Source organism: Salmo trutta, chromosome 36 (genome assembly GCF_901001165.1).
Source record: "Salmo trutta chromosome 36, fSalTru1.1, whole genome shotgun sequence".
In the NCBI taxonomy this organism is placed as follows: Eukaryota; Metazoa; Chordata; class Actinopteri; order Salmoniformes; family Salmonidae; genus Salmo; species Salmo trutta.
In genome coordinates, this window is record NC_042992.1 from 20,978,505 (window position 1) to 20,995,726 (window position 17,222).

General features: G+C 42.0%; 1 pseudogene; it reads right to left on the reverse strand.

Moving 5' to 3' along the window:
• Nucleotides 1-9,810: 9,810 nt before the first annotated feature.
• On the reverse strand, nucleotides 9,811-13,876 carry LOC115175439 (major histocompatibility complex class I-related gene protein-like; annotated as a pseudogene).
• Between the last annotated feature and the right edge of the window lie 3,346 nt (nucleotides 13,877-17,222).

Sequence of the window (17,222 nt, forward strand, 5' to 3'; positions counted from 1 at the left end):
GATGCCATCTATTTTGTGAAGTGCACCAGTCCCTCCTGCAGCAAAGCACCCCCACAACATGATGCTGCCACCCCCGTCCTTCACGGTTGGGATGGTGTTCTTTGGCTTGCAAGTGTAACCGTGTAGGTTCCGTCCCTCTCTTCGCCCCAACCCGGGCTCGAACCAGGGACCCTTGCACACATCAACAACTGACACCCAGCGAAGCATCGTTACCCGTCGCGCCACAAAAGCCGCAAGGGGAAATCCTACTTCAAGTCTCAGAGCGAGTGACGTCCCCGATTGAAATGCTACTAGCGCGCACCACCGCTAACTAACTAGCCATTTCACATCTGTTACACTCACCCCCACTTTGACCTCCTCCTTTTCCGCAGCAACCAATGATCCGGGTCAACAGCATCAATGTAACAGTGTAGGTTCCGTCCCTCTCTTCGCCCCAACCCGGGCTCGAACCAGGGACCCTTGCACACATCAACAACTGACACCCACCGAAGCATCGTTACCCATCGCGCCACAAAAGCCGCGGCCCTTGCGACGCAAGGGGAAACCCTACTTCAAGTCTCAGAGCGAGTGACGTCACCGATTGAAATGCTGCTAGCGCGCACCACCGCTAACTAACTAGCCATTTCACATCGGTTACACAAGCCACACCCTTCTTCCTCCAAACATAACGATGGTCAATACAGCCAAACAGTTACATTTTTCTTTCTTCAGGCTAGAGGACATTTCTCCCAAAAGTACGATCTTTGTCCCCATATAGTGGTTTTGGAGCAGTGGCTTCTTCCTTACTGAGCAGCCTTTCAGGTTATGTCAATATAGGACTCGTTTTACTGTGGATATAGATAATTTTGTACCTGTTTCCTCCAGCATCTTCACAAGGTCCTTTGCTGTTGTTCTGGGATTGATTTGTACTTCCCGCACCAAAGTACGTTCATCTCTAGGAGACAGAACGCGTCTCCTTCCTGAGTGGTATGGCGGCTGCGTGGTCTCATGGTGTTTATCCTTGTGTACTATTGTTTGTACAGATGAACGTGGTACCTTCAGGCGTTTGGAAATTGCTCCCAAGGATGAACCAGACTTGTGGAGGTCGACAATTTTTTTTCTGAGGTCTTGGCTGATTTCTTTTGATTTTCCCATGATGTCAAGCAAAGAGGCACTGAGTTTGAAGGTAGGCCTTGAAATACATCCACAGGTACACCTCCAATTGACTCAAATGATGTCAATTAGCCTATCAGAAGCTTCTAAAGCCATGACATCATTTTCTGGAATTTTCCAAGCTGTTTAAAGGCACAGTCAACTTAGTGTATGTAAACTTCTGACCCACTGGAATTGTGATACAGTGAATTATAAGTGAAATAATCTGCCTGTAAAGAATTGTTGGAAAAATGATTTGTGTCATGCACAAAGTAGATGTCCTAACCGACTTGCCAAAGCTATATTTTGTTAACAAGAAATGTGTGGAGTGGTTGAAAAATGAGTTTTAATAACTCCAACCTAAGTGTATGTAAACTTCCTACTTCAACTGTATATTATTTTATACTAACACAAATGCTAAGAGAAAGAAATGTTGTTTAACAAGTAATCTTTTTTATCTTAAAGATAGGGGTAAAATGATTGGCACCCCTGTTTTCAATACTATCCCTCCACTTGCGAGGAAAACAGCACTGAGCCTTTTTCTAAAATGTTTTATGAGATTGGAGAACAGCTTTAGAAGGATCTTAGACCATTCGTCCATACAGAATTTTTCCAGATTCTTGATAACCTTCATCTCCGCTTATGGACTCCCTCTCCAATTCAAACCACACGTTTTCAATGGGGTTCAAGTCCAGGGACTGAGATGGCCATTGCAAAATGTTGATTCTTGTGGTCAATTAACCATTTCTTTGTGGATTTTGTTGTGTGTTTGGGGTTATTGTCTTGCTGGAAGATACACCATGTTTCAGCTTCCTGGCAGAGGCAGACAGGTTTTCGGCTCAAATGTCCTGGTACTGGATAAAGTTCAAGATGCTGTCAATCTTAACAAGGACCAGTGGAAGCAAAATAGCCCCTTAAATTTTACATGACATTTTAGTCATTCAGCAGACGCTCTTATCCAGAGCGACTTACAGTTAATGCATTCATCAAAGATCCACTATATTTTACAGTAGGTATGAGGTACTTTTCCGCATGTGCATATTTTTTCACGCAGAAACCACCACTGGTGTGCGTGGCCAAAGAGTTATATTTTCATGTCATCTGATCATAGCACCAGTTCCAATGCCGTTTATCAAACTCTAGGTGTTTACATTTGTTAGAGAAAGCTCTTTGGCCACACACACCAGTGGGGGGTTTTGCATCAAGTGAAACATTTGATCTCTTATTTAAGTCAGTTAAGAACATATTCTTATTGTCCATGACGGCCTAGGAACAGCGTGTTAACTGCCTTGCTCAGGGGCAGAACGACAGTTTTTTACCTTGTCAGCTCGGGGATTCGATCTTGCAATCTTTCGGTTACTAGTCCAACACTCCAACCACTAGGCTACCTGCCGCCCCATGCAGGAAATAACCCCATACCTACTGTAAAATATGGTGGTGGATCTTTGAGGTTATAGGGAAATTTTGCTTCCACTGGTCCTTGAGCTTTCGGACAAGTAAAAAAAATTGGCCTACTTGTCCGAAGGACTTGTGGCTAAAAAAGTTAATCTCAATTCCGGCTGAGTCAGTGTCTCTGTTACACTGACACCATGGTTGTGTCCCAAATGGCACCATATTTCCTATCAGGTGCACTACTTTTGATCAGGGCCCATAGACCCATAACTACTATGGGGCCTGGTAGTGCACTATATTGGGAATAGGCTGACATTTGAGCCCATATAAAAACAATTATTTCATCTTTATTTAACCAGGTAGGCAAGTTGAGAACAAGTTCTTATTTACAATTGCGATCTGGCCAAGATAAAGCAAGCAGTTTGTCACATACAACAACAGAGTTACACATGGAGTAAAACAAACATACAGTCAATAATATAGTAGAAAAATAAGCCTATAAACAAAGTGAGCAATTGAGGTGAGATAAGGGAGGTAAAGGCAAAAAAGGCCATGGTGGCGAAGTAAATACAATATAGCAAGTAAAACACTGGAATGGTAGATTTGCAGTGCAAGAAAGTGCAAAGTAGAAATAGAAATAATGGGGTGCAATGGAGCTAAATAAATAAATACAGTAGGGGAAGAGGTAGTTGTTTGGGCTAAATTATAGATGGGCTATATACAGGTGCAGTAATCTGTGAGCTGCTCTGACAGCTGGTGCTTAAAGCTAGTGAGGGAGATAAGTGTTTCCAGTTTTAGAGATTTTTGTAGTTTGTTCCAGTCATTGGCAGCAGAGAACTGGAAGGAGAGGCGGCTGAAGGATGAATTGGCTTTGGGGGTAACCAGAGAGATATGCCTGCTGGAGCGTGTGCTACAGGTGGGTGCTGCTATGGTGACCAGCGAGCTGAGATAAGGGGGAACTTTACCTAGCAGGGTCTTGTAGATGACCTGGAGCCAGTGGGTTTGGCGACGAGTATGAAGCGAGGGCCAGCCAACGAGAGCGTACAGGTCGCAGTGGTGGGTAGTATATGGGGCCTTGGTGACAAAACGGATGGCACTGTGATAGACTGCATCCAATTTATTGAGTAGGGTATTGGAGGCTATTTTGTAAATGACCGCTGAATTCGAGGATCGGTAGGATGGTCAGTTTTACGAGGGTATGTTTGGCAGCATGAGTGAAGGATGCTTTGTTGCGAAATAGGAAGCCAATTCTAGATTTAACTTTGGATTGGAGATGTTTGATGTGAGTCTGGAAGGTGAGTTTACAGTTTAAATACCTAGGTATTTGTAGTTGTCCACATATTCTAAGTCAGAACCGTCCAGAGTAGTGATGCTGGACGGGCGGGCAGGTGCAGGCAGCGATCGGTTAAAGAGCATGCATTTAGTTTGACTTGTATTTAAGAGCAGTTGGAGGCCACGGAAGGAGAGTTGTATGGCATTGAAGCTCATCTGGAGGGTAGTTAAGTGTCCAAAGAAGGGCCAGAAGTATACAGAATGGTGTCGTCTGCGTAGAGGTGGATCAGAGACTCACTAGCAGCAAGAGCGACATCCTTGATGTATACAGAGAAAAGAGTCGGCCCAAGAATTGAACCCTGTGGCACCCCCATAAAGACTGCCAGAGGCCCGGACAACAGGCCCTCCGATTTGACACACTGAACTCTATCAGAGAAGTAGTTGGTGAACCAGGCGAGGCAATCATTTGAGAAACCAAGGCTGTTGAGTCTACCAATAAGAATGTGGTGATTGACAGAGTCGAAAGCCTTGGCCAGGTCAATGAATACGGCTGCACAGAATTGTTTCTTATCGATGGCGGTTAAGATATCGTTTAGGACCTTGAGCGTGGCTGAGGTGCACCCATGACCAGCTCTGAAACCAGATTGCATAGCGGAGAAGGTGCGGTGGGATTCGAAATGGTCGGTAATCTGTTTGTTGACTTGGCTTTCAAAGACTTTAGAGAGGCAGGGTAGGATATTTATAGGTCTGTAGCAGTTTGGGTCGAGTGTCCCCCCCTTTGAAGAGGGGGATGACCGCAGCTGCTTTCCAATCTTTGGGAATCTCAGACGATATAAAAGAGAGGTTGAACAGGCTAGTAATAGGGGTTGCAACAATTTCGGCAGATAATTTTAGAAAGAAAGGGTCCAGATTGTCTAGCCTGGCTGATTTGTTGGGGTCCAGATTTTGCAGCTCTTTCAGAACATCAGCTGACTGGATTTGGGAGAAGGAGAAATGGGGAAGGCTTGGGCGAGTAGCTGTGGGGGGTGCAGTGCTGTTGACCGCGGTAGGGGTAGCCAGGTGGAAAGCATGGCCAGCCGTAGAAAAATGCTTATTGAAATTCTTAATTATAGTGGATTTATCGGTGGTGACAGAGTTTCCTATCCTCAGTGCAGTGGGCAGCTGGGAGGAGGTGTTCTTATTCTCCATGGACTTTACAGTGTCCCAGAACTTTTTTGAATTTGTATTGCAGGAAGCAAATTTCTGCTTGAAAAAGCTAGCCTTGGCTTTTCTAACTGCCTGTGTATATTGGTTTCTGACTTCCCTGAAAAGTTGCATATCATGGGGGCTGTTCGATGCTAATGCAGAACACCACAGGATGTTTTTGTGTTGGTTAAGGGCAGTCAGGTCTGGAGAGAACCAAGGGCTATATCTGTTCCTGGTTCTACATTTCTTGAATGGGGCATGCTTATTTAAGATGGTGAGGAAGGCATTTAAAAAAAAAAATCAGGCATCCTCTACTGACGGGATGAGGTCAATATCCTTCCAGGATACCCGGGCCAGGTAGATTAGAAAGGCTTGCTCGCTGAAGTGTTTCAGGGAGCGTTTGACAGTGATGAGTGGAGGTCGTTTGACCACTGACCCATTACGGATGCAGGCAATGAGGCAGTGATCACTGAGATCTTGGTTGAAAACAGCAGAGGTGTATTTAGAGGGCAAGTTGGTTAGGATGATATCTATGAGGGTGCCCGTGTTTACGGCTTTGGGGTGGTACCTGGTAGGTTCATTGATAATTTGAGTGAGATTGAGGGAATCAAGCTTCGATTGTAGGATGGCTGGGGTGTTAAGCATGTCCCAATTTAGGTCACCTAGCAGCACGAGCTCTGAAGATAGATCACATATGGTGTCCAGAGCACAGCTGGGGGCAGAGGGTGGTCTATAGCAGGCGGCAATGGTGAGGGACTTGTTTTTAGAGAGGTGGATTTTAAAAGTAGAAGTTCAAATTGTTTGGGTACAGACATGGATAGTAGGACAGAACTCTGCAGGCTATCTCTGCAGTAGATTGCAACACCGCCCCCTTTGGCCGTTCTATCTTGTCTGAAAATGTTGTAGTTAGGGATGGAGATTTCAGATTTTTGTGGTCTTCCTAATCCAGGATTCTGACACGGCTAGGACATCCGGGTTGGCAGAGTGTGCTAAAGCAGTGAATAAAACAAACTTAGGGAGGAGGCTTCTAATGTTAACATGCATGAAACCAAGGCTGTAACGGTTACAGAAGTCATCAAAAGAGAGCGCCTGGGGAATAGGAGTGGAGCTAGGCACTGCAGGGCCTGGATTCACCTATACATCACCAGAGGAACAGAGGAGGAGTAGGATAAGGGTACGGCTAAAAGCTATGAGAATTGGTCGTCTATGACGTCGGAACAGAGAGTAAAAGGAGCAGGATTCTGGGGGCGATAAAATAGCTTCAAGGTATAATGTACAGACAAAGTTATGGTAGGATGTGAATACAGTGGAGGTAAACCTAGGCATTGAGTGATGATGAGAGAGATATTGTCTCTAGAAACATCATTGAAACCAGGTGATGTCATCGCATGTGTGGGTGGTGGAACTGAAAGGTTGGATAAGGTATAATGAGCAGGGCTAGAGGCTCTACAGTGAAATAAGCCAATAAACACTAACCAGAACAGCAATGGACAAGGCATATTGACATTAAGGAGAGGCATGCTTAGCCAAGTGATCAAAAGGGTCCAGTGAGTAGTGAGGTTGGTTGCGGTCACGGCGATTCAGACAGCTAGTCGGGCCATGGGTAGCAAGTTGGCAGAGGATGGTCTGTTATTAGCCACCTCGTGCGTTTCAGTCGGTAGATTAGTGGGGTTCCATGTGGTAGAGGGGACCAATCCAATTGGCAAAATAGTTATAGTTATAGTGGCCCAAGAAAATTGGCCGATAGACCTATTCAGATAGCAGGCGATAAGACAGCTAACGATTAGCTGGCCGCAGATGGGCGTTCAGGTTACGTCGCGATGGAGGGGCCAGTTGGATAACTCACTCGGGCAGATAACGTCGGTAGTCCAGTCGTGAAGGCCCGATGGGGCTCCGCATCGGCAGTAAAACTGGTCCGGATAGATGATTGTAGCCCAGGAGTGGCTGATGGAACTCTTCAGCTGGCTAGCTCCGGAATAATTGATGTTAGCTCCGGGACCGACGTTAGCCAATAGTCACTCGGTTAGCAGCTAGCTAGCTGCAAGATCGAGGTGTAAATGTCCAGAGCTTGCGGTAGAAATCCGGGGATATGGAGTGAAAATGGGTCCGGTATGCTCTGGTCAGAGTCGCGTTGTACAAAACTGGCGATAGCTTTTCGAGTTAAGGGACAGCTGATGACCGCCTATCGTGGTTAGCTGAATTCTAACATTAGCTAGTGAGCTGGCTAACTTCTGGCTAACTTCTGTTGTGGATTTCAGATTTGAGGTAAATAATATTTTAAAAATGTTTTTAATTGGTGAGGCGGTTTGCAGGAGAGTGTTTTGAAGTTGAATTTTTAGAAGAAAACAAAATAAAAACATGCGAAGAAAATATGTAAATATATATATATATATATATATATATATATATATATATATATATATATATATATATATATATATATATATATATACACACACACACACACACGGGACACGACAAGACGAGGACAAAGGACGTCTGACTGCTATGCCATCTTGGAAAAAAAGATGACTGGAACAGAGCAGTCTGCAGCATCCAGAACAGCATCACTCCAGGGCTGAACTGACTGTGGACCTTTCAACATCAGCATGTCAGGAAAACACAGCAGACTTTTTGTCTTTTCATAACAAAGATAAACATTAATAAAAATGTGGTCTCTAATTTGTCTAAATTGGCTTGCTGATTATAGCTGGTTTATCTCTTTACTAGGCTACAACTACAATCAGGTTTTTATGATCAACGTACTGTACAGTATCACAATGAAGTTTGCTTTGAGTATAAAAAAGGCTACAAAAATACAGCAACTTTCAGTATAAACACATAATGTGAAAAATGTAAAACCTTTTGGATTGACTTGACTGGTCTGATGCACATATTTACATCTGTTTTGTCACAGCGGTCGATGAAAGGGGACCAAGGCGCAGCGTGTAGAGTGCTCATTCTTACTCTAATTTAAGAGAGCACTTAAACAAAAGAACAACACGACAGCTGACAGTTCCGTAAGGTACTCAGACAAAACGGAAAACAACTACCCACAAACCCCAAAGGAAAACAGGCTGCCTAAGTATGGCTTCCAGTCAGAGACAACGAAAGACACCTGCCTCTGATTGGAAACCATACCCGGCCAAACGTGGAAAAACAACACATAGAAATAGAAAACTAGAACACTCCCACATAGAAACAGAAAACCCAAAACCCCACACAAAACAACCCCCTGCCACGCCCTGACCATTTTACTATGGCAAATGACCGCTTTACATGATCAGGACATGACATGTTTACACATTCATGTCCTCATTTTGTAAATTACTTATATTCTATATTTACATTTTGCACATAACTTACACATATTCCATATTAACATTATGTACATTACTTGGCTGTTTACCTAGACTAGAACAACCATAATATTGTAATAAATTACACTTAACTTGATAGTTATCTAGAATGAGAAGTTCTTCACAATGTGGGAAACTGGTGGAGGAATATACTGTATAATACCTAAAGAATTCCATGTAGGAAAATACAAATGAAAACTGGAGGGAAAGGGTAGACCACTAGTTGGAATGACATCCCTGAATGTAATGAATCTACCCCATGTTTCTGGTCCCCACTAGTCTCTCAGTGTTCCTGGTAGTTGTTGCATGACTCCCTGGTCCTCCTCCTGTTTAACCAGACAGCAGCCAGGAGGACCGCAAAAGTAGCAGCAGCTTCCACACTCCCAATGATGAAATCTGCATTGTCATCCTCTGGAACTGAACAGAATTTAAAAAAAATAAATTATGGGTACTTGTTTAGGCATTGGTCTTAGTATGACATGACATAAGTTAGGGACACTCCTCCACAGCTTCTCAGTGCTTACAAAGATCGTATTACAGTTCTTATCATAAATGTTCATGAGAAGATGGTAATTGGCTATGCAATTTGAAGTCAATAGTGGAGACATTAATTGCAAGTTATGTAATTATGATCTGTGGCATTCCAACTAGTTTTGGATTAAAACTCAACTGTGAAATGTTTTCCAACATTTGGCCATTAATGAGTAAAAAACGGTCCCCAAAATTGGACTTCATTGGCCAGGAAAGAGGACACCTCTCCACACAGTAAATGCTTTATCATTGAGGTAATTCGTTTTTATTGTGTACGTTTGGTATGCTAAATTTGAGAATTTGTGGTTTATGAGGTAAAAATAAATTAATAGCCTATGACTATATGCATAGAATTAAATGTTTTACCAATATTCAAAGGCAAAAATGATCAATTAACATGACGGAGGTCCTTTTTGTGGACTGAAAATGTTAGCCTCTCTACATAGTATGCCGTAACATTCACAGTTTCTCTGTATGATCATAATTACTAACTCCAGTTGGTCTTGACCACCTGAGTGTTCCAGTCTGATGGTGACTTCATCCTCAGGGTATAACGACACAGGGCGAGACCCAGATGCAGACATAGGAGGCAGATGGTTTGAGTCTCTGATATTTATTGAACAACCAAGGGGCAGGCTAGAGGCAGGTCGAGGACAGGCAAAAGTTCATAAACCAGGTCAGAATCCAAACGGTACAGGGCGGCAGACAGGCTCGAGGTCAGGGCAGGCTGAACGGTCAGGAAGGCGGGCTCAGTGTCAGGGCAGGCAAGAGATCAGAGTCTAGTAAAAAACAGGAACTCAGAAAACACGCTGGTAAGCTTGACAAGACGAATTGGCAACAGATAAACAGAGAATGCAAGTATAAATACACTGGGGATAAAGGGGAAGATGGGCAACACCTGGATGGGGGTGGAGACGAGCACAAAGACCGGTGGAACAGATCAGGGTGTGATACAGGGTTCTTGTTGGACCATACAGCTTTAGGTGTTGTTGTTGTCCCACTCCTTAGGGTCCACCGTCAGACGAGACCTCATCTGGAAGGTCCCGACGTGGTTGGGGAGGGTCTCTCCATACTTCACATCATCATAGATATCCTGTTCTCCTCTCGTCCACATCACCATGACTCCTCTGGGGTAGAAACCTGTAGCATGACATGTCACTACTGGAGAGGAGGGGGTCTTCTGGAGGATAGACACTGGGGGAGAGAAATGGGTGTGGAAAGAAAGGATGGAAGAGAGAAGGATGGGACGAGAGAGAGTGGAGTAAAGAGACAGAGATGGTAGAGAAAGAATGACAGGGAAAAGATGCAGAGCAGAATAAGGAAGTTATTAACAATGCAGTGTTAACAGTATTGTGACTTATGTACAATTCAAATCACACATTTAAAAACTCAACAGTATTAAATAAGAATTGTGTATGTAGAAGAAATTGTCCCAGTATTTCTGTACCTATCCTCTGCAGAGTACTCTTCCCATTCTGCAGATACTTCTTGAGAAAGGTTATACACCTCTGGGTGAGGTAATGCTTTGGAGCGACCAATGTCATTGTCTTCAGGTCAAATGAGATGAAATCCTCTCTATCATGACCATACTGGAACAGCACATCAGTGATGCCAGTCTCTTCATCCCACTCAGTACCATACTACATTACCTGGGATATGTGCACACCTGAGAGCAAGAGAAAGGCAACGAGAGAGACCGAGTGAGGTTCAGAGTAAGAGTTGTCGAGATATCGTCACAGCGCACTGCTTTCTGTGTTCGTTGTTTTCTTTGATTTTTCTTTGATTAAGACCTTAAGGGGGACATGAGCTACTATCTGGAATACTGTGCACATGTAAATGTGGTCAAGCTAATATCAATAAATGAGAAATTGAATAATGATTTGATTATTCAAATGTTGTTTTAAATTGTAGGTTCTGGTTCAACCCTTGCGCCTTATGTTTTGGCCAATTAATAGCTGTGGCTTGCTGACAACACAGAAAATTATAAACGGGTTGTTCTTCATGTTTTTGATCTGCTTAAGTAATCAAAATAACAGATAAACATTATTTAACATGGGCAGGCAGCCACTTAGACAACATAACCACATGGGCAGGCCGCACTCCAGTGAAATTCACACATCATGACCAATGATCTATATAGCGGTCATGACCGATGGACAATAGTTTCTAGTTTTGCCTATGCCAGGATCTGCCCATTTGTCATAAAACTATAAGCTAAATCAATAATTAGTTATGATAAAAAAACTGAGATCTGTCCACGAACCTATAGCACATGACACATCTTTGAAACTCTGATATGCAACCGTGCACTCTTAGAAAAAAAGGTTCCAAAAGGGTTATTTAGCTGTCCCCATAGGAGAACCCTTTTTGGTTCCAGGTAGAAAGCTTTTTGGTTCCAGGTAGAACTCTCTGTGGAAAGGGTTCTACCTGGAAACAAAAAGGGTTCTTCATAGGTGTCACGATTGTCGTAAGGAGTGGACCAAAACACAGCGGGAAAATGTATACTCATCTTTTTTTATTTGAAGAAGGAAAAACAAAATAAACACGTATACAAAACAAACAACTCCAAACAGTCCCGTCAGGTGCAACAAACACTAAACCAGGAAATAACTACCTACCAACCCCCATAGAACAAACACCCCTATAAATAGGACCTTCAATCAGAGGCAACGAGAGGCAGCTGCCTCCAATTGAAGGTCAACCCAATAAACACCACATAGAAATGGACCAACTAGAAATAACATAGAAATACACTAACATAGAACATAACCCAAACAACCCCGAAACACCCTAAACAAACACCCCCTGCCACGCCCTGACCAAACTACAATAACAAACAGCCCCTTTACTGGTCAGGACGTGACAATAGGGCTTGCCTATGGGGACCGCCAAAGAACTCTTTTAGGTTCTAGATAACACTTTTTATTCTAAGAGTGTGCGTAAAGACCAGATCCCAAAATCAGGGATTCTATGGTTCTAACGATGAACGAAGCCTTAAGATGCTTTTAGGAACCCTGGCCCTTAGCCAAGTTTTCCAGAGCCTTCGTAAGCGTTAAGATCATGTTGTGGAAATTCTTACACAGGGACACTCAAAGTCAATCTTAAGTGAATCATTGTTTATTGTCAGCATGCTGGAGAGGTTCCAAACAACTCAATGCACCATAGTACACATGTCAATCAGGAGCTCTCCCTGGGCAGTCCCAGCAGTTGTCTTATATACGGCTATACACAGACAAGTTATATTTGCATGATTTATCATAATTCATTAATCATTACCCTTTTGTTTCATTCATGTGACCGACCAATACTGTTTCATAACATGTGACAGACCAACTCCTCACGAGGCTTCTTTCTCTCTAAGCTGAGACCTTGAAACTGAGATATCTTTAGTTCATTCTCAAAACAACGTCTGGGCGTACCGCCAAATTGCAGCTACTGATAAGTGAGGGTTTGTACAGTCAGCCACCTGCATGAACACAGAAATTGGTTCTTAGAACAGCACATGAAAAGAACACAGAAATTTGTTAAGAAAAGCACAAACATTAAAATTCCCATGACAATCATTAGAAACATCTTACGATAGATCTTTAGTAGGCCGAGGTGTTTCCCAGAGCTTTCTTAACTCTTAAAAATCTTTGCACATCTATGAGTGATCCAGACCACGCGTAAAGCAGTCAAAGTGCATCATTAGGCTTATTTTCTGCCTTACCTCACAAGATATGGTTAAATTGTTTTGGGGGGGTGAATGAGCATGATTATACGATGATAACATTTCATTTTGGTAATGTATAGTATCTATTGTAATATTAGAAATATGCACTTTGTCTAGCTTAGTTTAGTCCCAAGTTTAATCTTATCCGGTACAAATTTGAAACACCTGGAATACTATAAATGCCAAGCCATTGTCAGACGTCAGCGGAATAACAATAATACAGCATATGACTGCTGTTCAGCGGACTGTTGCTCTCTAACATAACTGCTGGCCGTGCAGTCGGTTGGTGTATATAAAAGTGCAATAATTGTGACCCATTTTAGCAAACTAGGCGTATGTTGCACGTCAGTACTTCACAGGAGGCTTTGAACTGACTTTTTCTTATCAATATGCGTTTTTTGGCAGAAATGCCTTCTGGAATATGGCAACTTTCATGTGCCTTAATAACAAACTTGTATGCCATCTGTAAATACAAATAAAATGGTTAAATTACGAGCCTAGTTGGTTGAGCCACGGAAAAAGACAGGAACATTCCCGCTAGCCATGATTTGCTGAGATAATGGATGGGCTGGGCATGCCGAGAGATGAGTTCGGATTGGTCTGCCATGTAGCATGCTTCTGTTTATAATGTGAGCTGCTCAGTATGTGTAGATAATCCTTGCCACCGCGGCTTTTTTGAAAGATATAACGTTAACCTTGGAGAACTTCAAAAGTGTTGCTACTGCTCTCAACAACATTGCTGCCCCGAATTTAGCAGGAGCTATCGAGCAGCGGAATAACAATAATAATAACAATAACGGTTCTAATTTTGTCAGAAAGTAATTTACATTGCAAGTTTAAAGCGTACTGTGCGCTAGCTAGCGAACATTAGCTTGCTGGCTTGCTAGCTAACGTTATGTGTATAATCTGTAGTACCTAATATTATTTGTATCTCAGAAATCCATATGCATTGCTAGTTACATTTACATTTAAGTAATTTAGCAGACGCTCTTATCCAGAGCGACTTACAAATTGGTGCATTCACCTTAAGATATCCAGTGGAACAACCACTTTACAATAGTGCATCTAAATCTTTTTTTGGGGGGGGGGGTAGAAGGATTACTTTATCCTATCCCAGGTATTCCTTAAAGAGGTGGGGTTTCAGGTGTCTCCGGAAGGTGGTGATTGACTCCGCTGTCCTGGCGTCGTGAGGGAGCTTGTTCCACCATTGGGGTGCCAATTAGTTATAGCCTAATGTTAGCTAGGTAGCTAATATTGAACCTAGTTGTTTACCTTTACCTACCTGCAGATTCATACTACAGCATTTCATGCATAGTGGCTAGCTATGACCTTTATATATACAATCTATGGCTATGACAATCGGTTTGTATTGCTAATAGAATGGGTTGGGATTATGGTTCATTGTTTAGCTAGCGAGCTTGCTACATGTCTAAACAAAAGACTCCACCTCGTCAGATGATTACATGACCCATCAAGTTAGCCAGGTGTATCTTTTGGTGATTATGGCCATCTATTGTATTTCATGAACATGTGTACATGTCTAGACAACAATGTAAGTGGCTGGGGAGTGGTTATAGCATTTCTTTCACAGGACCCATTCATTTAGACCCTGGTAGGTGTGTGTCGACATGGCCATACTCGTAATCGTATCCATAAATTGACAGTTGATAGTCAGATTGGATGATTTTAATATGCCTTATATATGCCACCAGATTTAGCTAACAGCTCATTTCCATCTGTAGTCCCTAAAACATCTAGACGTAGGGGAACATATAGACATGGAAGCATTAAATGCAAAACAGAACAACATAAATGCATCATACAGTTAAAAAAAAAAAACAGATCAGGGCCTGGTTTCCCAAAACCATCTTAAGGCTAAGTTCATCATTAGAACCTTCTTAGGAGCGTTGTTAAATCTCAGAGATGTTTCCCAAAACCATTGTTATTAACTTTTCACTTGAAAAAGCTTGTACTCTAAAGCCTGCCTCAGACCACTTGTAGAACAGCTAAGTAGTTAATGCATTTTTGCCCTCCCGCACCACTTTATATACAGAAGATCACAGCTAAACATAGAATCACATGGGTTATCCATCTCTCTGTGACTGCGATAACTTCCTAACAAAGTTGACTACAAATACAAAGTTGTCAATGTCTTTGCAATTGATACAAACAAGCAACGTATAAAAATATGCTTCAAATGAAAACCGAGATGACTGCATTCAAATATAAACAGTAGGCTAGTGTCTTGATGCTGTATTGTTTGTCCTTCATGTTCTAATACTTTAATGTTACCCCTTCCTTGTGTTTTTTGTAATAAATAATAATTTTAAACAATTATTTAAAAAACAGTAGGCTATGCATGCCTCTTTCAATCATATTTAAATACATTTAATGTTCAATCAATTGAGTGTTCAATCAATTGAGTGTTGCTAGGCTACTGTCTGCAATTTGTCTCAATATACTTCATTATGTGTAGCTAACATTTTCATTGGGTAAGCAATCAATATTTACAGCCATAGGTTGTCATATCTCTTTAGGAGCTGATCCGTAGTCAGTATTGTGAGATAACTCTAATGTTAATGAAAGATTTGAATGGAGGACGCTGATCCAAGAGCAGCACTCTCTTTCTTTTGATCCTATCAGTATGGACACATGCTTCAATGACGCACTAAACAACCGTTTTATCTGCATTGTGTTTTTGGAAATGCATGTTACATCTTCGGTCATTGTAGAAAAGATGCATCATTAAAGCAATTGTAAGCCTCCAAAGTTCCAACGCTATCGGAAAACTGGGCCCAAGTCAAAACAAGAAGAAGACCAGACTTCAAATCTTGAAATCAATTAACATTACATGACGAAAATGGTTAGTTTGTATATTATGGAGTTATTATTATTTTCATTAATAAAATGTAGTCTTCTAAATGTATAGGCCTAGCCTACGTTTCATATGAAATGTAGGCTATTAGTGGCCCCCCCTTAACTGGATTATGTACAAAACAAAACATGCCCCCAACTGCCTCTTACAAGTTAATGCTCTGTGCTTGTTTGGGAAACACTTTTAAAAAGTTGGATAGTAAATAACTATGCATCTGGTACATTATGACCATCATAATGCTTAAGTTACATCACAACTGGGAAACCAGGTTCTGATCCGTCGGTCTCTCCTGGACTATGTCACCTTCAATGTTCTCCAGACAGTCCCAGGGAAAAGGGCCTCACACTTAGAAAAACAAATTGGCAGTTGGCTAGGCTATGGTTTACAATGTTTATTTGTCCAATTGTGTAAGCGACTATGCAGAGGCACAGAGCAGCTTGACATATAAGACCTACAAATCCACGCTTCCCGAATTTTCAGGGACGTTATGAATAGGCCTAATAGTAGGTCACTCACGCCAAAGTTTGAGGTAGGCCAAATTGGAAGGTCGTCCCTTCAGGCCAAAATGTATGGTGCACAGTTTGAACCAGAACTGATCATTTTGTTTCAGTCAAAGCATATATACTGCCTAGTGGCACACTGTTTGGCCACATAAAAACATTTATTTGACTATTCAGCTTCAGCTAACCATCCTAAAATCTCATTACAAATGAGGTGTTTTTGGTGTAACAGTAAAGTTATAGGCCTACTGTGCTACAGTATGCTATTTTATTCGGTTCTGTTACGTAAAATATAATTCATCATTATGTGATCTTGCAGTAATTGATTCAGCTTCAGAAATGATTTTCCAGAAATATTTTAACCTGCTCTGTGTATTCTCAAATTGAAAAAAATGAGGGCGCACTGCTCCCTCGTGCTCCTACATCACTAAACCCCTGAACGTAATGTAACATATCATACTAAATGTGTGAGTGTTGCTGATTTAAGTACATGATAATACGAATTGCCCTGACACCATGTTGCCCTAGAGTCTAGACCAACGAGCCAGATTAACTCCCTTTCAAAAATCTCATAAGTGCATCACTTTTAACTCAAGTGCCACATACGTTGGTGTAGGATTCAAGCTCTGATATCCCTCAAGTAACAGCAGCAGTACTTCCCAGCACCACCTGATGGTAGAGTACTACCAGTAAAGAATCTAAGTTGACAATACGTTGTATTTATCTTGATTTTAAAGCCTGTTTTCATGTGTCAAGGACTCACTCGTTGGTCTAGGTGTATCATTCTTGCTTAGAGGTCCCGGGTTCAAATCCCGGACGAGCCCTGGTTTTAGGGTAGGCCATCCAGTTTTGAAATAAAGTGAGGTGTAAAGCCTGTTCCGTGGGCCTTTTCCCTAGTAGCCTGTCGCCACTAGATGTTGTCATATTGCTGGTGGAAGAAATATACTGCTCAAAAAAATAAAGGGAACACTAAAATAACACATCCTAGATCTGAATGAATGAAATAATCTTATTAAATACTTTTTTCTTTACATAGTTGAATGTGCTGACAACAAAATCATACAAAAATAATCAATGGAAATCCAATTTGTCAACCCATGGAGATCTGGATTAGGAGTCACACTCAAAATTAAAGTGGAAAACCACACTACAGGCTGATCCAACTTTGATGTAATGTCCTTAAAACAAGTCAAAATGAGGCTCAGTAGTGTGTGTGGCCTCCACGTGCCTGTATGACCTCCCTACAACGCCTGGGCATGCTCCTG